This window comes from Cervus canadensis, chromosome 15, assembly GCF_019320065.1.
Source record: "Cervus canadensis isolate Bull #8, Minnesota chromosome 15, ASM1932006v1, whole genome shotgun sequence".
Classification (NCBI taxonomy): domain Eukaryota; kingdom Metazoa; phylum Chordata; class Mammalia; order Artiodactyla; family Cervidae; genus Cervus; species Cervus canadensis.
Window position 1 is genome coordinate 8,579,545 of NC_057400.1, and position 26,743 is coordinate 8,606,287.

The 26,743-nt window shown below is 39.3% G+C and overlaps 1 long non-coding RNA gene across 1 annotated transcript in view; it reads right to left on the bottom strand.

Moving 5' to 3' along the window:
• The window catches only part of LOC122453766, a 54,696-nt gene that overhangs the window by 14,665 nt on the left and 13,288 nt on the right, over positions 1–26,743 (bottom strand). The window contains exon 2 of the long non-coding RNA XR_006273164.1: positions 15,859–16,023. This is a non-coding gene — a long non-coding RNA (uncharacterized LOC122453766). The remainder of the gene's footprint in view (positions 1–15,858; positions 16,024–26,743) is intronic.

A 26,743-nucleotide genomic window follows, 5' to 3' on the forward strand; every position in this document is an offset into this window, starting at 1 on the left:
TCTGCAGTTTGGTTAGGATGTGGGGAAGGCTAATACGTAGTGTTAGTTGGGCTCAATTGGGTAACTTTTTGCTGATGCAGTATAGATTAGTATTATGCATGAAATTGCACTTTGCTGAAGCTAAGCTGGGGAGTCTTAGTGTTCCACTATATAGCCTGTATTTCCATGTGGTCTATCACTATTCAGTGACTTAACCTGAGATTCTTTACATGATGGCTGAATTAGAGTTTGCAAATAGGAGATAGAAGATCTTCTAAGACCTTGGCGTGGTAGTCCAGGAGCAACATTTCAACAGGATTCTAATGATCCAAACAAGTTTGAAAGCCATCCCTGATCGAGGGAGGGGGAAACACACCCCAACTCTAGAAATAAGAATTCATATATATATATTCAAGAAAGAGAGCATTTCTTTTTGACCATTTTTGAAAAAGATCTACCACACTATGAAAGTGAATGTGCTAGTCACTCAGTAGTGTCCCCCTCTTTGCAACCCCATGGAGCCCACCAGGCTCCTCTGTCCATGGGATTATTCAGGCAAGAATACTGAAGTGGATTGCCATCACCTTGTCTAGGAGATCTTCCCAGCCCAGGGATTGAACCTGGGTCTCCTGCATTGCAGGCAGATTTTTTACCATTTGAACCACCAGGGAAGCACCCCTACCATACTATGCATGTATTCTCAGTAGCTAAGTCATGTCTGACTCTTTGCAATCTCACAGAGCCCACAAGGCTCCTCTGTCCATGGGATTTTCCAGGCAAGAATACTGGATAAGTTACCATTTCCTTCTCCAGGGGATCTTCCTGACTCAGGGATCGAACCCGCCTCTTCCACATTTACTGCAAAGGCGGGTGGATTCTTGACCACTGCCACCTAACCTCTAATAAAAGCTTTCATGTCTGTCACATTTGAAATACATGCACTCCTCTTTCAAAAATTTCACTCCATTATGATAACAGCTTGAAGTTCAAATCTCATCACTTGCTTCAGATCTGCATGTGTATGAGGCTCCTGTGTGCAATACTCTTGGTCTGGAGATCTGTAGGCTAAAATAATGTTATCTGTCCTCAAATGTTCAACATACAATGGTAAGACATGGATTGAATAACTAGAAGCTTTCATTCAAAATAGGAAAAATAAAATGATATCAGCAAAATAGCAAACTAGGAACTTCCAAGCCCTTGTTTTCCCCATGAAAATATTCTAAATAGCTGAATAAAGTAAGATAAAACAGAACTGACTGAACAAATATACAAGTTTTAGAAAAGAGTGAAAAATCCACAGCAACCAAATGAGCACCCAAATAAAAGTCCACATTCAAAATGGTAGGAAACTTTGTGACATAGTTATTCAAACTTTTCCTACCCTTTCTATCCATGGTGTGGTCTTGATCTAAAGCAAACAGTAACATAATTTCCAATTTTCACCCTTGGACTGAAAGGAGCAGAGTAGCTGATATTTATAATGTTCTAACCTGTCTGGGGGCTGCCTAAAAAACTGATCTTTATCTTGTCTAACTCAGATCTTGGATGAGAAAGATCAGCAGCTTCTATTTGTGAAAGTTATGGGGGTGGAGGGAGGTACTATAGACCCACATATACCTGAGCAAGAGACTGTGTATGGAAACATACAGTAGTCACGTAAAGTCCCAAGGAGAATCTAGAAACATACAGTAGTCACGTAAAGTCCCAAGGAGAAATTAAAGCATTCAAAAGCAGATGTGTGTAAAGGGAATATAGAAAGTCACATATAACCCAGGCAAGATGCATGCTCAGAAAAGACCTGAGAAGAATTTCAGATTGCACTTCAAACTTATACCTACACATAGGGCATGCCCAGCTACTCAATGAATGACTTTCCAGGCACAAAAACAATTTGCAGATGATATTTTTACAGATGCCCAATTTTCAACAAAAAAATTACATTACAAGGCATACAACAAAATGAAAAATCAAAAAACAGAGTTAATTGGTAATTACCATCCATGAAGAAGCACAGACGTCAGACTTACTGGACAAATACATTGAAAGAGCTGTTTTAAATATGTTCATAGAGTTAAAGAAATGACAAATAAGAAAAACTAATGAACTCAGCAAAAAAGAAAAATGAGCACAATGAGAATATCAACAAAGAGATAGAAATTATTGTGCTGTGCTTAGTCATGTCCAACTCTTTGTGACCCCATGGACCATAGCCCACCAGACTCCTCTGTCCATAGGATTTTCTAGGCAAGAATACTAAAGTAAGTTGCCATGCCCTCCTCTAGGGGATCATCCTAACTCAGGGATCAAACCCAGGAGAAATTATTAAGAGGAACCAGATTCTGATGCTGATAAAAAAAAATTAATAATTGAATTACAATAATACTTTGCCAACAAAGGTCCATCTAGTCAAGGCTACGGTTTTTCCAGTGGTCATGTATGATGTGAGAGTTGGACTATAAAGAAAGCTGAGGGCCATAGAATTGATGCTTTTGAACTGTGGTGTTGGAGAAGACTCTTGAGAGTCCCATGGACTGCAAGGAGATCCAACCAGTCCATCCTAAAGGAAATCAGTCCTGGGTTTTCATTGGAGGGACTAATGTTGAAGCTGAAACTCCAATACTTCGGCCACCTGATATGGAGATCTGACTCATTGGAAAAGACCCTGATGCTGGGAGGGATTGGAGGCAGGAGGAGAAGGGGACGACAGAGGATGAGATGGTTGGATGGCATCACCAACTCAATGGACATGAGTTTGGGTAAACTCTGGGAGCTAGTGATGGACAAGGAGGCCAGGCATGCTGCGATTCATGGGGTTGCAAAGTCAGACACAACTGAGCGACTGAACTGAACTGAACTGAACTGATGGTAGTTCTATTTTCATTTATTTTAGAATCCTCCATATTGCTTTCCATAGTGGCTGTACCAATTTACATGCCCATCAGCAATGCACAAGTGTTTCCTTTTCTCCACAGCCTTCTCAACACTTGTTACTCATTATCTTTTTGATAGTAGTCATCCTGACAAGTGCAATGTGTTATCTCATTGTGGTTTTGACTTGCATTTCCCTGATGATCAGTGATGTTGAGCATCTTCTCCTGTGTCTGTTGACCATCTGTATGACTTCTTTGGAAAAAATGTCTGTTTAGGTCCTCTGCTCATTTTCAATGTTTTGTTTTTACACTGAGTTGTGTAAAATCTTTGTATGTTTTAGATACTCCTCCTTGATCAGAGATGTTTTCAAGTATCTTCTCTGTTCAGTAGGCTGCATTTACATTTTGTTGATAGTTTGCTAACCTGTGAGAAAACTTTTTAGTTTAGTGCAGTCCTATTTGCTTGTTTTGCTTCTGCTTCCATTGCCCGAGGGAATATATCCAAGGATATAGTTAAGACTGATGTCAGAGAGCCTATTGCCTATGCTTTCTTCTAGGAATTTCATGGTTTTTCAGGTCTTACATTTAAGCGGTAGATCTATTTTGAGTTTATTTTCTGTATTTGGTATGAGAAAGTAGTCTGGTGTCATTCTTTTGTATATAGCTGTCTAGCTTTCCCAATACCATTCATTAAAGAGGCTTTCTTTACCCATTGTATATATTTGTCTCTTTTGCTATAGATTATGTGTGGTAGTCACTCAGTCATGTCTGATTCTTTGCAACCCCATGGACTGTAGCCCTCCAGGCTCCTCTGTCCATGGATTCTCCAGGCAAGAATGCTGGAGTAGGTTGCCAGGCCCACCTCCAGGGGATCTTCTTGACCCATGGATCAAACCCGCATCTTTTGTATTTCAGGTGGATTCTTTACTGCTAAGACACTGGGGAATCCCTGTGATTTTTCTTTAATCACTTACTATTGTTTATTTTTGCAAGCTTATTGAAAGAGTTATTTAAGACATATTTACCCAAATTTGTATCAACTATCACTATTGTGCATACAGAAAATAAATAATAAAAGCAAAGCAAATTAGTTAAGGTATTTCCAAAATTTTCTCACATTCAGAGTCTGACTTGAGAGTCAACATTTATGTTTATCCACAAAATATCACCCTTCATGCCATCAAGTACATATCAAGGCAGCATTTCTTAAAGATTACTCCACTGTTACATCTAGAATTTTCTTCCAAGCTGCTAACATGCATTATTCAAGTTTTGATGCTGATATTTTCTTGATTGACTAAGAGGTAACTTGAATCAGTTACATTAGCCCTGTGTTGCTTTGAATTTCCTCCAGAGATTTGGCAGTTCTTTTGCCTTGGGTTGTATTGCTTGGACTATGATAAGTAATCCTTTTGCACATATCGCAACTGCAGACTTTTTCACAGCTTCATATATCTGTGGGTGTCTTCCTTTTTGAGCCTCCATAAAGTACTTGGTCTTCACATTTCAGAAAGATGCAGACTTGTGGCCATTGTCCAATCATATTTGCTTTTCATTCCACTACTTTATTTCCGTGTCTTCTGTCTTCACTATAACATTTTGTATCAGTATCAAATCACAGTGTAAAATGTATTTAAATTACAATTAAACTCAATAAATGTAGTGCTAGCGAAGCACATAACTCAACTGAAGTGATGATAGTGATGCAGTGATAACCAAGTTCCTGCTTGTGCAGTTAAAGGCAACTATGTCTTGAATGTTACTTGACTGATGGTGTCAAACGCTATAAATTGTAATGTGCATCTCAATTTCAAAGATATTTAAGTGTTAAAAAATATGATATTTATTGAGTTTCTCCTGTGTATCCAGTGACGTGATAGGGACTGTCAGGTAGATATATTTAAACATTTTAAAAATAGTGCTTGTCTCAAGAAATTTAACAAAGAGAGTTGCTCAGATGAAGTAGATAACCATGACAAATGGCATAGAATAAATTTTAGAGTAAATAGCGGGACATGTTGGAGTTTGAAGGGATGTATTGAATAGTGGAGGCCATATATCATGTCTCTCCACATTTTATCACTTCTTTATATATTTCCCTATTTTCTGTATTTTGGTCATTTTATTATTAATGAAGAGAAAGAAATAAATTTTACTATATTTAAAATATTAATATTTGTGAGATGAATTTTTGAAATACCTGGTTCTAGCCTGTGACTTATTTTTAAATTTGTCTAGAAGTCTTTGATCATACAGAAGTCTGCAACTATAGCACAGTAAAATGTATCCATGTTTTTCTCCACGGCATATAATTTTTATCTTATTTTAGAAATAATTCTGGATATTCTCCAATATTTCCTAAAAATTTTTAATTTTAGCTTTTCACACTTAGGTTTTTAACAGCCAGAATTTGGTTTTTGTGTATGGTGTGAGGTAAAGTTTTAATTTTCTCCACATGAATGACCAATTATCCCAAGATCGTCTGTCAAAAGTCAATCCTTCCTCACCCTCCTGATTTGGAGTGCAGTCAATTTAGGGAGCATAGTTGAGGGAATAAAACCCTGACTTGAAAAATAGAATTTTCCTTTGAGAACATAAGCTCAACATCAAATTATTATGTAAGTACTTAAATATGGATGGAATATACTCTAAAATACTCTAATCTGATCATTTTTAATCTTTTAATGTCAGAAATAGGTTCTGATTAAACCTATGGACCTCTCTCTAAAAGGAAAAAAAATGCACAAACACATTAAAAATACACTTGAAGCTTGTGCACTGGCCTCTTCCCCTCAGTTTAGAGTGGAGAAATTGGGAGAATGTTAATACATTAATCGAGAGCTCACAGGTACTATATGTCATAGCCAGAAAAAGAACCCATATCTCCCATGTCTCTGATCTGTACCATTCCACATGCATACTTACAGCTGAGCCATGAAAGCAGAACAGGGAAACACCAAAGGTTGTGATCACATACTCAAAATAAAAAAATACTCAAAAAATAAAAATAAAAAAGAATTGACACCAAAACAGTAACATGAATTTCATTTCTGATCTAAATTTAACAGTTAATTGTACATGACAGGTGAAACTGTACAGTTATAAAGAATTGAATTTGAGAGAAGGATTTAACTTTAATTTGTTCATTGGGTCTGCTCCCCCATTCAATGGGAAGTACTTTAGTAGCAGGTTATTTCTAGATTGATTTATGACTTTGGCACCCTATAAATAATCATTGGAAGACCTAATTTGTTTGCTATATGCAAATTACCTAGGTGAGCTTATTAAAGATAAGGTTGGACTGGTATTGAATTTAATTCAGGAAAAACCAAGAAGGATTAGGGTACTTTGTGATTGATTGAGTTGGGAAGTTGAAAGTCAGCAACTAGACAGATTGATGTGTTCAGCAGGACATTTTGAATCAAGAGCCATCACATACAATGTAGGAAGCTCAGTTAATAAATTAACCAAGAAAAGAATGATCTGACTTTGAAGGGATAGAATGATAGGAACTCCATCTAGGATATTAGAGAAATTTGAAATTGAAGGTGTTTTAAAATTGTAAAAAATTAAAACCTGTGGAAATGAACGCGATTGGGCAGTAAATGAGGATTGAAGGTTATGACAAATCTACTGGTGGGTTTGGAGATATTGATCTAGGTATTTCTCTACCTTTATCATTCTGGGGGAAGAATCAAACTACTCAGTTCTTAGCTGAGCCCAAACTGCCAAACCCACAAAGCTCTAATTCCCATCCAAGCTGGATTGATGTGAAGTGAAGCTATACCTTGAGAAGCCCTTGACCTCCATGATCCCTGAAACAGTTCCAAATTATTCCAATGAAACTGAATCACTGAAAGAATAAAGCTACATCTCTGAAGAAGTGGTTTTGTAGACTTGACAATCCTGCTTCTTTGAGCCATTTGTCACACTTGTTCATGGGCAAACAGCTTCTGCATCTTTTATAAGACTGAGGCGTTAAATGTCTTCCCACCCATGGGAATAAATTGTATTACATCATTTTTTGTGTAACACATTTTTTCTTTATCTCAGTTTAATTTCTTTTATTCCCAGCATTCTATCCCATCAGGTAATGTATCTCAGTCCTCCTTTCTTTCTCCTTCCCTCCCACAGTATTTTTTTTTTCTCCTCTAGGCTTATTCTTTCTCTTTCAGAATTCTCCCTCTACCTGATTTCAACACCACTACTCAATGGTCCTCTTACCCCCAGTTTTATTAGAAAGTTCTGCTCACATCTTCTGTGCTTCACTTTTTTAGACACTAGCCCTTTCTAGACCTTTTTTAGAGGCCTTTTTTAGACACTAGCAGTAAAGTAGTACTGAAGCGGCAGTAGTAAAAATGGTGGTGGTGGAGTGGGTGTGTGTTAGTTGCTCAGTCCGACTGTTTGTGACCCCCATGGACTGTAGCCCACCAGGCTCCTCTGTCCATGGAACTCTCCGGGCGAGAATACTGGAGTGGATAGCCATTTCCTTCTCCAGGGGATTTTCCTCCCCCAGGAATTGAACCCGGGTCTCCTGCATTGCAGGCAGATTGTTTACCATCTAAGCCACCAGGATCTTGTGTGTGTGTTTGTGTGTGTGTGTGTATGTGTGTGTATGCGCACGTGCATGCAATTGCTCAGTAGTTTCCAGCTCTTTACAACCCTATGGACTGAAGCCCACCAGGTTCCTCTGTCCATGGGAATTTTTCAGGAAAGAATACAGAACTGAATTACCATTTCCTCTTCCATGGGATCTTTCCGACCCAGGGATCAAACCTGCCTCTCCTGTGTCTCCTGCATTGGCAGGCAGATTCTTTACCCCTGAGCCACCTGGGAAGCCTATATAGTAGTAACAGTAATGGTATTTATTATTTTTATAGAAGTGCTGCAGCAGTAACATCACATTCTTGTAAAAGCATTCACACACTTTCCCATTGTTAACCCTTTAATCTTGCCAAAACCTACGCTCACAAATCTTTAGACAGTTAGCCATCACTAATGAAACAACATTTATTCCCCATTTAAGTCATTGGGGAGCCCATAGAAGTATAAACTGAGGCCTCCAACCAGAAAGAGCTCCCACATAGCTCAATAATAAGCCAGTGGACTAAGAGCCATGTAAGTGAACAGACCTCAGTGCTATAAAATTTTAGAGCAGGTAGATACAATGCCCTGAAGTGGTCAGGAGAGGTGTCTAAGAGGTGCCAATCTCTGCCAGGCACTGAGCTGGAACTGGGCATTCCTAATAATGGGAACACAGTCAGAAAACACACAGATATGGGGAAAGGGCCAGGGAAAACGAAGAAGACAGATTAAAAATCTAGTCCTGTTATTAGTGGCAATTATGAAGATATGACAAGAAAATGAGCTCTTTGCTACTAAAGCCACAATTACATATGCGAGTCAAATGAAGTAAGGCAGTGGAACCTAAACAAATCTAGCTCAGGCTTCTTGCTTTCCATGGACCACTCTCTTGCTTGCACTTGGCAAGGCTCCTACCTGTGGTACTGTGAGAGTGTGTTTGTTCAGGTTGATGTTTGTGTTCTATTGAGACAGATGTGTACAGTATCATTATGACAAGGGATAGGCACTAACTTGCAGGCAGTTGACACGATGGCTGTAGGGTACCATTTACAGAAGGATTTCAGTACTCCTTATTAATAAAGGCCCATTTGTAAGCCTAATTACACCCTTGCCAAATAATAGAGTTGACTTTTGTGCCATTTCCTCTTCAGTCTAAAATGGACATATCCTTTATTGATAGATTTGAAAAGTCAGCCAAATTTGTGTTCTGGGCTCCTGCGGCACAATTGTATATACTTGTCCCATCTTTCCAGCGCTGTTCTCTTGCCTCACCCCGTTATCCTTCCAGATTCAGTGGCTACAGAGGATTAAGGATCCCTCTGAATGGAGAAATTCACTCACATGTAGGTGGAACTCTTTGAAGACAGTTTTATTGTCTAGTCGTCTTGTAGGAACGTGCTCTTATGAAGAGGATACTGGTCAAAGTCATGTTTGACTCTCCACAGGCCTGAAATGCACGGCCAGCCATCCTACCCCACCCCACAACAAGAATTATCCAGTCCAAAATGTCCATAGTGCCAAAGTTGAGAAACCCTGCTCTAACCAAAAGAATGTTCTATAAGACTATTTTTGTATTTTTTATTCATTTATTCAACAAATATTTACTGAATGTGTACTATGTAGCCAGTGGTCTTCCTTGGAGGCTCAGCAGGAAAGAATTCACCTGCAATGCAGGAGATGAAGGTTTCATCTCAGGTTGGGGAAGATCCCCTGCAGAAGGAAATGGCAACCTACCCAGTATTCTTGCCTGGAAAATCCCATGGACAGAGGAGCCTGGAGTGCTACAGCCCATGAGGTTGCAAAAGAGTCAGAAATGACTTAGCAACTAAATAACGACAGCAACAATGTACCAGGCATGTATGGAGTTTTATACACATGTCGTTAATGCACACAAAAGATCACAACATAGATGTTATCATTACCCCCATTTTACAGATAAAAAAATCTGAAGTCCAAAAAGGTTAATTTACCTGGAATCATCCAATTGTGGTGAAAAGGGAGATTTTAGTAGTGAAAGGGGATTTTTATTGCAGTGCTTGACAAGTACCCTCTACTTTGACATACAAGGATGTTAACGGAAAAAGTAGCATTCTGAAGCCAGCCAGATCTGCACTGAAATGTTGTTGCTTCTCCTTACTTGCATATTTAGTGGAGACAAGACTACCTTCTCTGAAAGAGCTGTGAGGATTGAGATAGGTGCTGAAAGCATTGTATGACAGAGCCTGTAATAGTGGGTGCAACCAAAATGCTAGTTTCAATTATTTCATTTTCAGCCTGTAAAGCTGGGGACATCTGGAAACCACCTCACCCAGCCACATGCTAGAATTTTTGAGTGCTGAAATGAAAGAAGGAGGGGTGGGGAGTGATTTTTCCACTGAAATGCGAGCGGGTTTTCTTGAGTATTTCAGGCCCAGGGCACAATGCGGCTTCTTTGCCAGGTGGCAGGACACCTCCCCTAAAGTGGGCTCTAGGGGGAGGAGAAGGCCGCTTTTTGTGGAGGACCTACTCACGTCTGTCCAGCGCTTCCTCCTGCAGAGCTGCTGGGCAGGGATTAACCCAGGAGTGACAGACCGTCGGCCAATCCTGCTGCAAACACTCCCACCAAGCACTCGCAACTGTCAAGAAGGTTTTCTCCTGACGGGAGAACACAAGTTCACATTTTCAGAGTTAAGGGATAAACGCACGAGGCAGCTAGAAATGCAGAGCCTGCTGCCCTCAGAGCGGAACTTCACAAAGCATCAGTAGACAGGACACTCTACCCGACTTTAAACAGCACTTTTTGTTGTTCTTTTTTTCTTAGTCTCTTTTATTTCTCTTTTTGCCCCAAAGCTTGACACTTTACAAAGTCTATTGCCTTGGCTATATTATTACTGGGAAAACAAAACAGCTCTTTTGGCTCTGGGATAATTAGAGCATCACAACCTGGCCTCCAGTTTGAAGAGGGAGAATTCACCAGGGCTTTTCTCCTCGGTTCAACTCTGCAACACTCCTCAAGTTTTCCCCCTCCTCTAAAGGTCCTTTCTTTTCTCACCCACACCATAATCATTCAATCTTCTACAGATCTCTGTGCTTTAATTCAAAATTAAAAAAGAACACCAAGGATCAGCAGATATTTGAGAAAACCAACAATAGAGATGGAAAGGATTAGAGAATACTAGGCTTCAGAGGAAAGGGAAGTTTTAAGAATATGCTCAAAGGAATTTACAAAACAGGAGTAGGTTACAACTAAACAGGAGCAATAAAATTTTATTTCAAGTAAGTATCAAAATTAAAAATAAGATGGCCAAAATAAAAACATAGCCAAGTATTAAAAGAATTTATATCAGAAAGCTACTTAGAAAAGAACTGCCAAAGAACAAGGGAATAGAAATCTGAGATTTAAAAAAGGTAAGAAGCATAGAGAGATAATGAAGGAAGTCATCACTCTCTAGTTAGGTATTACAGGTTAAAAAGAAAAGAGAACATGAAGGGGAGAAAATAACCAGTGAAAGAACAAAGGATAAATTTTTCAGACCTAAGAAAAGATATTGAATCAAGATTGACTGGATACTGGAGGATAACAGAGCAATTTTTTCAATGTTCTGAAGAAAAATGATATTGAGACTCAAATTTTATACCCAGAAAAACTATCAAAGAAAGAGTGAAGATAGGTATTCTCAAGCCTTTCCTAGCGACTCAGCAGTTAAGAATCCACCTGCAATGCAGGAGACACAAGTCCAATCCCAGGGTCAAGAAGATCCCCTGAAGAAGAAAAGGGCAAGCCACTCCAGTATTCTTGCCTGGGAATACCCCTGGACAGAGGAACCTGGTGGGCCACAGTCTATGGGGTTGCAAGACTTCCACACAACTTAATGACTAAACCACCGCCAGATATTCTCAATCATACAAGGCCATGAGGTTTACCCACCACACACCATGGGGGGAAAAAAAAAAAAAAACTGCTTAAGGAGATACTTCAGTACATAGGACAAAGAGTCTAGGAAATATGAAGTGATGGGTTCTAAGAAGAGACTACAAGGAGACTACTGCCGAGAGCAACAAAAGCAATACCAGCTTCATGTGAGTTGGAGCTAGTCTTTGGAGGGTTTAAAGGAAAGTTTCTTCAAAAGTAATACATTTTATGCAACAAAAATTGATTTTGAAACTGAGAAATCCAAGTACCATGCTAAAACAGTAGAACTTTTTTTCTCAAAAAAGAAAAAATATATAAATATAAGCCTAGTAAGAATAAAAATGTCCAGGAATATTATGAATTATAAGGAAAGCATGCTAAATTATGGCATTAATTTAAGTAATTTATGGCATATTAAAAAAGAGAATCTAAAAAAATAAATAAATAAATAAGAGAATCTCATTGGCCTTGACACTTGGAATATTCTTTTACAAACAGCACATTTTTGATGATATGAAATTACTTTTATCTTCTCCAAGGATCTAATCACACTACTTAGTTCTGTAGTAAACAATGATTACAGATAATGATACTATAAATTTTATTTATAGATTTTTAATGTTTGTAGTAAACCCATGGACAAAGCACTTAGCACAATATAATAATTACAGAAAAGAATATTAATGCAAAAACCTTGATAATATTTTAAAAAAATTATAAAACTGATGGAGAATGGGAAGTGGGCTGGGGAAAAAAATGAGATATAACACAAAGGTAGTTTATTTCTGAATAATGTTGAATCAAGAAAGAGTGTGTGTCTAAAACAGATAAAACCAAAAGTAGAGGTTCTATTACATTAACAAACATTTTAAAGATCATCAGTACAACGGAAGATAACAATTTAACCAACAAATTCAGAAGACACATAGAAACAAAGATAGAGCTAGTATGTATAAGTGAGTTTTTAAATTCTTCATCTTCAAAATGAGGGAGTTTATAAATCAAAAACTGGTTTATCATTTAGAATTATCATGGACCCAATGGAAAAAAATTAAAAAAAAAAACTTCTAGGAAATGAAAGTGGGGGTAGGATGACTATTATTTTCTCAATTGTTACTATTCTGTACTATATCAATTTTCTTTTAAGTTTATTATTTCTATATGTTTACTTAACTTATATGCCAAGTACATCATGAGAATGCTGGGCTGGATGAATCACAAACTGGAATCAAGATTGTCAGGAGAAATATCAGCAACCTCAGACATGCAGATGATACCACTCTGATGGAGAAAATGAATCAGGAATTAAAGAGCCACTTGATGAGGGTGAAAGAGATTGAAAAAGCGGGCTTGAAACTCAACATTCAAAAAACGAAGATCATGGAATTTGGTCCCATCGTTTCATGGCAAATGGCAGGGAGAAAAGTGGAAGCAGTGACAGATCAAATTTTCTTGGGCTCCAAAATCACTGCAGCTAGTGCTTCAGCCACGAAATTAAGGGACACTTGCTCCTCGGAAGGAAAGCTATGACAAACCTAAACAGTGTATTAAAAAGTAGAGACATCACTTTGCTGACAAAGGTCCATATAGTCAAAGCTGTGTTTTCCCAGTAGTCATGTGTGGATGTGAGAGTTGGGCCACAAAGAAGGCCGAGCGCCAAAGAATTGATGCTTTCAAACTGTGGTGCTGGAGAAGACTCTTGACTTGGACTACAAGGAGATCAAACCAGTCAATCCTAAAGGAAATAAACCCTGAATATCCATTGGAAGGACTGATGCTGAAGCTGAAGCTCCAATACTTTGGCCACCTGATGGAAAGAGCTGAAAAGACCCTGGTGCTGAGAAAGATTGAAGGCAAAAGGAGAAGGGGGTAGCAGAGGATGAGATGGTTAGATAGCATCACTGACTCAATAGATATGAATCTGAACAAACTCCGGAAGATAGTGGAGGACAGAGGAGCCTGGTAAGCTGCAGTCCATGGAGTCACAAACAGGAACACCCAAAAGGTCACAAATTATTTCTATAATTTATAAACTAGGGTGTAACAACAAAGTAAATGCACTTCTTAAGACGTGAATGTGGAGACATTTTGGATTAGTGCAAGTGTTGGACTGCCTTGCATAGCTCTTATCCACATGTTTAAACTTTATTATGCTTAACTAAAATTGTCATAATGACTCTATAAGAAGATAAAACTAAAATCCCACTGGCATAAGCCCAGGAGCTGAAGTAGGTCCAATGGTATAACAAGCAATAATACTAGAATTTGCAAAGTTGTATAAGAGGCTTTGCATTCATTCTATAATTGGGTTATGGAACAGCAGCAAACAAGAAATTCTGAACCCTGATGATAGATCAGGAGACATAACTTAGGTATATAACATGTATCAGACCTAGCATTATTATTTGTTGCCATCAGCAGCAGGTTCCTCAGTCCCAGTAACAAACAACTCTTCCCCTCCACTGAACATGTCTAAATTTATATAAGATGCATTTAGTGCCCTTTACCATCTGCCAGCACTCACCCCCTCCAAACTCTTCTGCTACTCCCATTGTGAGCTGGAGGTAAAACAACCAAAACAGCATCCAGATCCAGGGGCAATAAAAGGACTCAAGTGAGATTTTTTTTTTTTTTAATATTCTCTAGTATCTAGATTATTTTTTTAAAATACCACTTCCACAACAAAAATAAACAAATAAATAAAATAAAATACCATTTCCCTGGTGGCTCAGACAGTAAAGAATTCGCCTGCACTGCGGAGACCTAGGTTGCATCCCTAGGTCAAGAAGGTCCCCTGGAGAAGGGAATGGCTACCCACTCCAATATTCTTGCCTGGAAAATTTCATGGACAGAGGAGCCTGACTGACTACAGTCCATGGGGTCACAAATAGTCAGACAGGGCTGAGTAACTTCTACTTTCACTTGTCCTCTGTGAGGAACCAGAAGCTGTTGGAGAAATGCCTGATTCTAGGTTTAGGGCAACTGGTGTAAGAAGAGAACTAGGCATGTCTTGTCGTGCATGGGTGTGCTAAGCTGGCTTCAACAGTGTCCGACTCTTTGTGACCCCAAAGACTGCACCCTGCCAGGCTCTTCTGTCCATGGGATTCTCCAGGCAAGCATACTGGAGTGGGTTGCCATGCCTTCCTCCAGGGGATCTTTTCCACCCAGGGATCAAACCTGTGTCTCTTATGTCTCCTGCATCAGCAGGCAGATTCTTTACCATTAGCACCACCTGGGAACTACGTTTCTTTCCTCTTATATGGAAAATCTTGTCTCTTGACTACAGTGGTATAACTTATTTGCTTTACCCCATGATCTCCATTAAATAGTCTTTAAAATTATAACATTAGTATTACTTCTAACATGAAAATACTGAATGAATTCATTTCTATTTGTTCTAAGAATATATACTCTATGCTGGCTCAGTCAGAAGCCAGTGTTCAAATGTCCCTTGGGATTATTCTTTAATTTTAGGTATAATTATATTATTTTCTTTATTTTTGACGTTAATATTAACTTTTTCTTAATTTAAGACATTCAAGTTTCAAAAGTAAAACTGTACAAAAGGACACATGCAGAATAGTATAGTTCCCATCTACTACCCTCCACTTTTCTTCTCTACCCTGTCCCAAAAAGAAGCATTTTTTTTATTACTTTCTGGTTTATCCTTTCAGTGTTTCTAATTAAATAGCTACTATTTAATAAGCTACTATTTCTTATTAAATAGCTACTTCTACCTGTCACTTTGCTTTATTCTCTTAAAAATATGCCATGGAGATCGATTTATATCAATTCAAAGAGATCTTGAGAGATTACGTCCTAGAGTCTCTCCTAAAGCAATGTTATTATTATTATTTTTAATGCTAGTATACATATATAACACAAAATAGTCTAGGGTCCTTTATAGTTGTATCCTGAGAACACATAGGTTTTTTACTAGAGCCATGTTTTCTTAAGCCACAAATGAAAATCTTCCACTCTGACTCAGAGGGTCTATTTACCATAGGCTAATCCCAGGGATGGGGGAGCCTGGTGGGCTGCCGTCTATGGGGTCTCACAGAGTCGGACACGACTGACGTGACTTAGCAGCAGCAGCAGGAGCAAGCTGGTCCTAGTCTCTGCATCCGTACTCACACTTCTCTGCATGCTTGGCATGCGATCCTCCTTCATTTGAGGCAAGGCCAAGTTCAAATCCTAACTCCTTTCTTCTGAGGAACTGTGCCTGTGCACCCCAGTGTCTAACATGATGGCCAGCACATTGGAAACGTTCAGTAATGTTAAGGATGACTTTACGGTAATGTGGAAAGAAGATAGTTTTGGAGGTCAGCTTAGTTCTCAGTTTAAATTCTAGCTTAGCCACTTTGTAACTGTGCTAGTTATGTATTGCTATATAACAAATTGACCCCAAACATAGCATATTAAAATGACACACATTTATTATTCCACAGTTTTTGTGGGTCAGGAATCTGACACACTCCCTGGGTCTCTCACAGGCCACAATCAAGGTGTTGTTCTCTTCTGAACGCTCACCTGGGGACGCTTCTTTCAAGTTCAGGCCTGTGGTTGTAGGAAGAGTTCCGTTCCTTACGGTCGTGGGACTGAGTCCTCAGTTTCTCCTGAGCTGTTAGCTGGAGGCTTCCCTCAGCTCCTCGTCACATGGGCTTCTCTACATAGTCTTTCGCAGCATGGAAGTTACTTCATCAGAGTGAGCAAGCAGAGAGGGAAGAGAAGTACCGGAGAGAGAAAAAGCAGAAATCACAGACTTCCGTAACCTCATCTGGAAGTGAGAGGCTGTCACTTTGACCACACGATGTTCCTTAGAAGAACATCAGCGGTCCAGCCCAGAATCAGGTGAATGGGGTTGTACAAGGAACTGAACACCGGGAAGCAAGACAGAGGCTGTCCACCATAGAACCACTTAAATTCAGCTAACGTGCCCTAGCTCTCTTTTTTCGCCTGCAATATGGGAATAATAATAGCAACATTGTGATGTTATTGTGAAAAACCAAAAATAAAGCATATAAATCACTTGATACTAGTAAGATCTCCATATATGGTAATCATTACAATATTAACTAGGTTGTCTGATCAGCTACATTTTTATCCTTTCTACCCAGTCTTTACTTCTCGTACTTCTGCTCCTTAGAATCTAAATGTTTTCACTTCTTCTCCTCCTTAACATTTTAATAACAACATGCTTTAAGTGACCAGTGTGATAGGGTAATTTCTAAAACAAAATATGTTTTCACAAGGTTTATTTACCAGATGAGCTTTATGAAATTACTTTGATTCTTTCCATGACTTCCTATTTGAATCTAATACCGCTAGAGAAAGACAAACCAAGTACACCGACACACCAGGAAATACTGATTTATAAACTAAAACGCTCTTTACTTTTTTTGTATATCTAGGTTTACAAATTTACTGATTATAGATCTGCTAGAGAGATCATAGTTTTGCAAGACATAGTATTATATTTCATAATTATGTGACATTCTAAGAGATTTTTGCTAGATTTTATCTTTTTTTCTTTCTTTTTTCTATTATGGCAAGAACTTTTCCTGTTAAGTCTCAACAGTTTACCTTTGTTAGAGTTTGAGAAACTCTTGAGAAACACATGTCCGAAGAAAAAAATTTTTGCAGCCAGACTTTAAGGAAACTCCCACCACCTGTGTGAATCTATTCTAATGTGTCCTAAAATATTTTGCTTATGATACATACAGGAAACTATCTCCATTCCAATTCTTCCTAATCTCCTATGAATCAGAGCACTGACTTGGGGAGTTAAGGTGATTCACTCCATGACCTTTCCAAGCAAAATTTCCCACCTATAGAATGACCCCCATGACACTATCCTCATGACCTGTCACTTGATCCCTTTTGCAGGATAAGCAGAGCCGGGCAATGTTCTAGGGCCTCCAGAGAAGAGCCGCTAGAGACCCTGCAGTGGAAAAAGGGTATTGTGTCTCTTTTAACTGTGATCAGAGAGACTGATGTTGGGGGAAAAAAAAAAATCAACTCAAGGGAGTAAGTATCAAGTTAGAGATTAACAGAACTGAGTTCCTAATCACTGGGGACATGGGGAAAAGAGGGGAAGTCCAGATGCAAAATCCACATAAAAGACAACAAGAAACAAAAAGGAAAAATGAGGAAAGATAAGTTAGCTCTAAAAAACTAGAATGACCTGGAGCTGAAAAACTGGGCAGTGATTTTCTCCTGTTTCTTTAGCTCCATGGGGGCCTGCTGGAAACATTTAAAGGGAAATCCTTGGAACAGACATCTACCACCTGTGGCTATTGAAAAGATATATATCATTGAGATACCACTGCATTTAAAAAAAAAAAAAATGCCTTAGAAGGAAACATCTTGACTAACAGCAAGGTGCAAAATTAATTCATTTTGCTCAGCATTTTTGGAAACAATTGACTTCAAACCTCCATAACTTTGTGCCTGAAAGTCTCCATCACAGCTGTGGAGAAATTCTTCATGTTCTCTGCTCTGACAATGGAGATTTTTGCAACCATGAATGGATACAAAAAGATGTCAATCATATCCAGTAATGAAAAGTTCATTTCTCACTCCCTATTGTGAAGGCAGTGCCTTTGTGATAGCCATTGTATGAGTCTGCGTTCAAGCTCATTTACCTTCACATAGAGAATATCTGTTTTATATTAAAAGTTTAGACCATAGTCACCCCAGATCACACCTAATGCATTAGAATTGTAATACCATTATCCTCTATTAAATCTGTGACAATGTTATAATATCTGTGTCAGAAATAATGAAGAGATTAATGTGGAGAAAGAGATCCTGATGTCACCTCCTTCTGCATTTCAACATCAAATATTCTTGGCACTAAAAACTAGTCTCCGTCAGCCAGTGAGAACGGGGACTTTGACAACGGAGAATCCACTGAGAGATGTAAGGGGAATTTTCCGTCATGTAGACAGCTGCTGAAGTGATAATTTTGAATAAAAGTGGAAGCCCTTCCTTTTTCTCCTATTCTAGAAAAATCTATATTTCTTCACTTAACTTCACAGAACCCACCCTCCTCAGGGGGTAGTGATATATGCTGAGAAAGGTTTATTTGAAGTGGTTCCTCCACAGCTGGATTTACGAATGGATACAATAAAGACACTTGAGGAGAAGGAAAGTCAACACTAAACATGCTGGTCCCAGATTGTGAAGCAGCAGCCCCCTCAAATTTAAGGCGCTAGAAATGGTCTCCCCTACTGCTTTGCCTCCGCTCCCATCCAATGGGTTTGAATGGGGGAACAGAGTGACAGAGGCAATTCATTTATTCCCTCAAAAGATAGGTATAGAGCAATGGATTATTATTATTCCTTACTTCATAAAGCACTTTACATAATATATATCTGATGATATTTCCCCCCTCATTACAAAATAGAAAGGGCATGCATTATCGTTCTCACTTTATAGGTGAAGAAACTAAGTCTCAGAATATCTCATGTATATTTATGTAGCTATTAAAGAGAAGATCAGAAATATGAATCATCCTTCAGAGTTTGAGCTTCATTCCATAGTCAGTTGGGGCCAGTAATGGACTCAAAGTGGAAGTACGGTAGTGGAGTTTCATTTCAAAAGATTTCTCTGGCTGTGGAATGTGGACTGAGTCTTGGGGAAGGAAGATGGGAATTATGAAGGCTGGAAGCTGCCATGATAATCCAGGCAAACCATGATGGTGACCTGAACTATCAAAAGAGAATCAACTAACTAGAGATTTAGGGAGGACTCAGTAACGATTGGATGTTGGAAATTGGAAGGTGAGGAAGCACAAACTACTGAAGATGTCTCGGGTTTATCATCTGAACAACTGGTTCTACAGGAACGTCATTATCTGAGATGAGGACTACTGGGTGAAGAGCTGGTTAGGAAAGGAAAGGGAGGATTGTAAACTCCGTTGTAGATCATTTGGTGAAAATAGTTTGTACACAGATTTTGAGCTAAGAGAAGGCATCTTGCTTAGGTTGGGACGTGGGGGCATGGATTATTCTAGAAACAGAGGTTCAGGTACCTACAGCAGGAGAATTTCCAGGGAGTGATGGAAGCAGAAGTCAGACTGCAGGAAGTGGGGAGTGAATGGACTGAGGCTACAGGGAAGACAACATTCTGGGAAAAAAAAGTATGCCTGAAGAAATAGAAAAAGAGCTGCTGAGGGGAGCATGGGGTACAGGGAGAGTTACCTTATTTTTTTAATAAAAGAACTTGTTTAAATGTTGATAAGAAGGAACCAATTGAGAAGGAGATACTAAAAGCACAGGAAATTCACTCTGTGAACAAAAAGCTATTGAACCTCCATCACTGAGATGGCAACCCAACAGCAAGCAAAAACGACAACATCCCCACTTTGTGGAAATTATTATCTCTGTTCGTTTCCAAGGCAAACCATTCACTATCATGGTAATGCCCTGACCAGTAATGCTGAAGAAGCTGAAGTTGAACAGTTCTATGAAGACCTACTGGACCTTTTAGAACTAACACCCAAAAAAGATGTCCTTTTCATTTTAGGGCACTGGAATGCAAAAGTAGGAAGTCAAGAAATACCTGGAGTAACAGGCAAATTTGGCCTTGGAGTACAGAATGAAGCAGGGCAAAGGCTGATAGAGTTCTGCCAACAGAACGCACTGGTCATAGCAAACACCCTCTTCCAAAAACACAAGAGAAGACTCTACACATGGACATCACCAGATGGTCAACACTGAAATCAGATTGATTATATCCTTTGCAGCCAAAGATGGAGAAGCTCTATACAGTCAGCAAAAACAAGATCGGGAATTGACTGTGGCTAAGATCATGAACTCCTTATTGCCAAATTCAGACTTAAATTGAAGAAAGTGGAGAAAACCACTAGACCATTCAGGTATGACCTAAATCAAATCCCTTATGACTATACAGTGGAAGTGAGAAATAGATTTACAGGACTAGATCTGATAGACAGAGTGCCTGATGAACTATGGACAAGGGTTCATGACATTGTACAGGGGACAGGAATCAAGATCATCCCCAAGAAAAAGAAATGCAAAAAAGCAAAATGGCTGTCTGAAGAGGACTTACAAATAGCTGTGAAAAGAAGAGAAGCAAAAAGCAACAGAGAAAAGGAAAGATACCCATTTGAATGCAGAGTTCCAAAGAATAGCAAGGAGAGATAAGAAAGCATTCCTCAATGATCAGTGCAAAGAAATAGAGTAAAACAATAGAATGGGAAAGACTAGAGATCTCTTCAAGAAAATTAAAGATACCTAGGGAACATTTCATGCAAAGATGGGCTCCATAAAGGACAGAAATGGTAGGGACCTAATAGAGGCAGAAGATACTAAGAACAGGTGGCAAGAATACACAGAAGAACTGTACAAAAAAGATCTTCACCAACCAGATAATCATGATGGTGTGATCACTGACCTAGAGCCAGACATCCTGGAATATGACGTCAAGTGGGCCTTAGGAAGCATCACTACAAACAAAGCTAGTGGAGGTGATGGAATTCCAGTGGACCTATTTCAAATCCTGAAAGATGATGCTGTGAAAGTGCTGCACTCAATATGCCAGCAAATTTGGAAAACTCAGCAGTGGCCATAGGACTGGAAAAGGTCAGTTTTCATTCCAATCCCAAAGAAAGGCAATGCCAAAGAATGCTCAAACTACCACACAATTGCACTCATTCACACGCTAGTAAAGTGATGCTTAAAATTCTCCAAGCCAGGCTTCATCAATACATGGACTGTGAACTTCCAGATGTTCAAGCTGATTTTAGAAAAGGCAGAGGAACCAAAGATCAAATTGCCAACATCCACTGGATCATCAAAAAAGCAAGAAAGTTCTAGAAAAACATCTATTTCTGCTTTTTTGACTATGCCAAAGCCTTTGACTGTGTGGATCACAAAAAAACTGTAGAAAATTCTGAAAGAGATGGGAATACCACACCACCTGACCTGTCTCTTGAGAAACCTGTATACAGGTCAGGAAGCAAGTTAGAACTGGACATGGAACAACAGACTGGCTCCAAATAGAAAAAGGAGTACGTCAAAGCTGTATATTGTTACCCTGCTTATTTAACTTATATGCAGAGTACATCATGAGGAATGCTGGGCTGGATGAAGCACAAGCTGAAATCAAGATTGCCAGGAAAAATATCAATAACCTCAGAAATGCAGATGACACCACCCTTATGGCAGAAAGTGAAGAGGAACTAAAGAGCCTCTTGATGAAAGTGAAAGGGGAGAGTGAAAAAGTTGGCTTAAAGCTCAACATTCAGAAAACTAAGATCATGGCATCCGGTCCCATCACTCCATGGCAAATAGATGGGGAAACAGTGCAAACAGTGGCTGACTTTATTTTGGGGGGCTCCAAAATCACTGCAGATGGTGATTGCAGCCATGAAATTAAAAGACGCTTACTCCTTGGAAGGAAAGTTATGACCAACCTAGACAGCATATTAAAAAGCAGAGACATTACTTTGCCAACAATGGTCCATCTAGTCAAGGCTATGATTTTTCCATTAGTCATGTATGGATGTGAGAGTTGGACTATAAAGAAAGCTGAGCGCCAAAGAATTGATGCTTTTGAACTGTGGTGTTGGAGAAGACTCTTGAGGGTCCCTTGGACTGCAAGGAGATCCAACCAGTCCATCCTAAAGGAGATCAGTCCTGGGTGTTCATTGCAAGGACTAATGTCGAAGCTGCAACTCCAATACTTTGGCCACCTGATGCGAAGAGCTGACTCATTTGAAAAGACCCTGATGCTGGGAAAGATTGAGGGTAGGAGGAGAAGGGGACGACAGAGGATGAGATGGTTGGATGGTATGACCGACTCAATGGACAGGGGTTTGGGTGGACTCCAGGAGTTGGTGATGGACAGGGAGGCCTGGCGTGCTGTGTTTCATGGGGTTGCAAGGAGTCAAACACAACGGAGCCACTGAACTGAACTGAACTGAAGGAGACAAGAAATAAGCAAACACAACAATAGCCTCTATTAAGTATGAACTGTAACATAAAGCTATAATGTTCGAAACCCTATGGCAGTGACACAAGAATAGACAAGAGACGCATAGTGAGAAAGACTCCTCTTGCCCACAATCTAGGCAGGCTTCTCTGAGCCCTTTTCTTGACTAGACCTCAACCTTAGCCAATAATTACTTGAGCAAACCATAACATACTTTCTAACTGCTCAAGGCCTCATCCTTGCGATGACCTTGGCCCTCCTTCAAGTGCATGCTTGGGAAAACTGAAGGCTACCTAAAAGAATCTACTGTCTGTTCCAACCAACATGTGAAGATGAAGTCCCAGTCTCCCAACCTCTATGGGAGGATAGGAGGCAAACTTCAGTAAGGGCCAGGTAGCAAACCCAGAGAATTTCACAAGAACAAGACCCTTGTCTTGCAGGGTCTTGCAGTTTGTATCAGTAATGTTTCACTTCCCTGACTCTACTGAGTCCCTACTTACATGGATCCCTAATTGATCATTCTCCCTTAAAAACACCAAGTCTCCTCTGTACAAATCAAAATTGAGTTCAGTTCATCCTGGACTGCTCTCTCTATTACAATAGTATATTACTGATTAAAATCTATCTTTAGCACTTGTCTCCAGCTTTGTCCCTGATAATCAAACAATTTCATTTAAATTTTGTAAATATATGGAGTTTAGTATATGATAAAAGTTGACATCCTAAGTCTTTGGTGGGGGGGGAATGGACAAATTTAATAAATGGTGTAAAGAAAATTGGATAATTTGGGGGAAACAAAATAGTCATTTAGGAGGCAGAGGAAAAGTAGCCTTAAACAGGAAGAGGGCCACCTCTCCAATATTTTCATTGGAGAAAAAGAGAAGGGTGAGCACAAAGCAAGAACATTTTTGTGGTGGGGAAATATAAGGAGAGAGACATCCCACCCATTGGCTCCTCTGTTTTCCTTGTGAGATATAATCTGGTATTTTTGCCTAGAGTAAAGAGGATTAGAAAAATTAGGAACCTGGTGGAGATGGGAGTGGGGTAGTGAAAACAGAATATAATGAATGAGGTTCAAGGCACAGCTGGGGACTGTTCATTTGGAATAATTGAAATAGAATGTAGAATTGGGCCAAGACGAAAAGTTTGCGGAGCAGGTAATGGGTAGAGTTCAAAGAGGTGACAATTACTCCCTAGCTCTGCAGATCATGAGGCAACAGAGTCATGTACCTCCAGTTTAGGAACCAAACAGGAAATATATTCCCTGGAGCCCTGGGACAACAGGGCAGACCCACTCGGGCATCCTAACATCAACACAATCTATTTAAGAATCACAACAGGTTTTTCTTCATAAAACCTTCCAAACTTCCAAAAGGTTGATCTCTCTACCAATATATCTTCCTCAATATTTATTCAGTGGACTCTACAATCCAAATTGTCTTCTACTGAATATATTATTTTTACTTACCTCATTTTGAATGGCAGTGCTCATAGACAAAAAGAGGGTGTTGATGGGTGTTAGAAATCAAGGGAGGAGGGACTTCCCTGCTGATTCAATAGTTAAGACTTCACCTTCCAATGCAGGCAGTATGGGTTCCATCTACCCCCAAGAAAAAGAAATGCAAAAAGGCAAAATGGTTGTCTGAGAAGACCTTACAAATAGCTGAGAAAAGAAGAGAAATGAAGGCAAAGGAGAAAAAGAAAGATATACCCATTTGGATGCAAAGTTCCAAAGAATAGCAAGGAGAGATAAGAAAACCTTCCTAAGTGATCAATGCAAAGAAATAAAGGAAAACAATAGAGATCTCTTCAAGAAAATTAAAGATGTCAAGGAATATTTCATGCAAAGACAGGCACAATAAAAGATAGAAATGGTATGGACCTAACAGAAGCAGAAGATATCAAGAAGAGGTGGCAAGAATACACAGAAGAACTATTAAAAAAAGATATTGATGATAGCCAGCATGGTGTGATCACTCACCAGGAGCCGGACATACTGGAGTTCAAAGTCAGTTAGGAGGCATCACTACAAACAAAGCTAGGGGAGGTGATGGAATTCCAACTGAGCTATTTCAAATCCTAAAAGATGAGGCTGTGAAAGTGTTGCACTTAATATGCCAGCAAATTTGGAAAACTCAGCAGTGGCCACAGGATTTGAAAAGTCAGTTTTCTTTCCAATCCCAAAGAAAGGCAATGCCAAAGAATGCTCAAACTACCACACAATTGCACTCATTTCACAGGCTAGCAAAGTAATGCTCAAAATTCTCCAAGCGAGGCTTCAATAGTACATAAACCAAGAACTTGCAGATATTCAAGCTGGATTTAGAAAAGGCAGAGGAACCAGAGATCAAATTGCCAACATCCATTGGATCATTGAAAAAGCAGGAGAGTTCCAGAAAAACATCTAGTTCTGTTTCACTGACTAAAACCTCTGACTGTGGGAACCACAACAAACTGTGGAAAATTCTTAAAGACAAGGGAATACCAGATGTCCTTACCTTCTTTCTGAGAAATTGTATGCAGGTCAAGAAGCAACAATTAGAAAAGGACATGGAACAACAGGCTGGTTTCAAACTGAGAAAGGAGTGCATCAAGGGTGTATATTATCACCCTGCTTATTTAACATCCATACAGAGTATATCATGAGAAATGCTAGGCTGGATGAAGCACAAGCTGGAATCAAAATTACCAGAACAAATATCAATAACCTCAGATATGCAGATAACACCACCCTTATGGCAGAAAGTGAAGAGGAACTAAAAAGCCTCTGATGAGAGTGAAAGAGGAGAGTGAAAAAGATGGTTTAAAACTCAACATTCAAAGAAAAAAAAAATACTCAACATTCTGAAAACTAAAAGATCATGGCATCCGGTCCCATCCCTTCATAGCAAATAGATGGGGAAACAATGGAAACAGTGACAGGCTTTATTTTCTTGCACGCCAAAATCACTGCAGATGGTGACTGCAGCCATGATATTAAAAAACATTTGCTCCTCAGAAGAAAAGCTATTACGAAATTAGATAGCATATTAAAAATCAGAGACATTACTTTACCAACAAAGGTCCATCTAGTCAAAACTATGGTTTTTCCAGTGGTCAGGTATGAATGTGAGAGCTGGACTATAAAGAAAGCTGAGCACCGAAGAATTGATGCTTCTGAACTGTGGTGTTGGAGAAGACTCTTGAGAGTCCCTTGGACTGCAAGGAGATCCAACCAGTCCATCCTAAAGGAAACCAGTCCTGAATATTTATCAGAAGGACTGATGCTAAAGATGAAACTCTAATACTTTGGCCACCTAATGTGAAGAACTGACTCATTAGAAAAGATCCTGATGCTGGGAAAGATTGAAGACAGGAGGAGAAGGGGACGACAGAGGATGAGATGGTTGGATGACATCACTGACTTGATGAACATGATTTTGAGCATGCTCCAGGAGTTGGTGATGGACAGGGAAGTCTGGAGTGCTGCAGTCCATGGGGTTGCAAAGAGTCAGACATGATTGAGTGACTGAACTGAACTGAATATATTATTTTCACTTTCCTCATTTTAAATGGCAGGCCTCAAAAAGAAAAAGAGGGTGCTGATGGGTGTTAAAAATCAAGGGAGGAGGGACTTCATTTGCGGTCCAGTAGTTAAGACTTCACCTTCCAATGAAGGGGTATGGGTTCAATCCCTGGTGAAAGTGCTGAGATCCCATGTGCCTCTTGTCCAAAAAACCAAAACATAAAACAGAAACAATTTTTTTTATTTTATTGTAACAAATTCAATAAAGACTTTAAAAATGGTCCACATCAAAAAAAACAAAAATCTTAAAAAAAAGAAAAGAAGTCAAGGGAGGGAACCAAGGCCTGACCTAGAAAAGACTTGGAACTGAGCAGAGCTGAGGCTGGAACTAGAAGCTGGTAGTCACTGTGACCCAAGAATTTAGGGCCAAACGCCAATTTCTCATGGTAAGTAAGGAATCTAATATGCAAAAAAAAAAAAACTTGAAGAATCAAGCACATAGAATTCCAGGTAGTCTAGTAGTGAGAATTCAGAAAATCGAAGAGGCTGATTTGTCTGAAACTAGACAAAGAATCTAGGAAAGAGTCTAGAAAACTGGTAGAGAAATAACAGGGGCCACAGACTAGGCTACAGACGATCAGAGTCCAAGTTGTCCACTTATCATCCTTTCTGCCTAGAGCAGTGGCTGGAGTTGAGCCAAGGAAAGGACAATTTCTGACATTGATTTTGTTGAGGAAAGCATCCCAAATGCAGGCCTCCCTGCCAGGCAGTCACTTATGAGACAAGTGGAGAAGAAAGTGTTGTCTCTTTGCAAACAGAGCAGTTTCTGAGCGTGTTCATATTACTATAACTAAATGCCATAGACTGGGTATTCATTAAACTACAGATTATTTATTTCTCTCAAGTCTGGAGGCTGGGAAGTCCAAGATCAAGTTGCTGGCAGATTAAGTG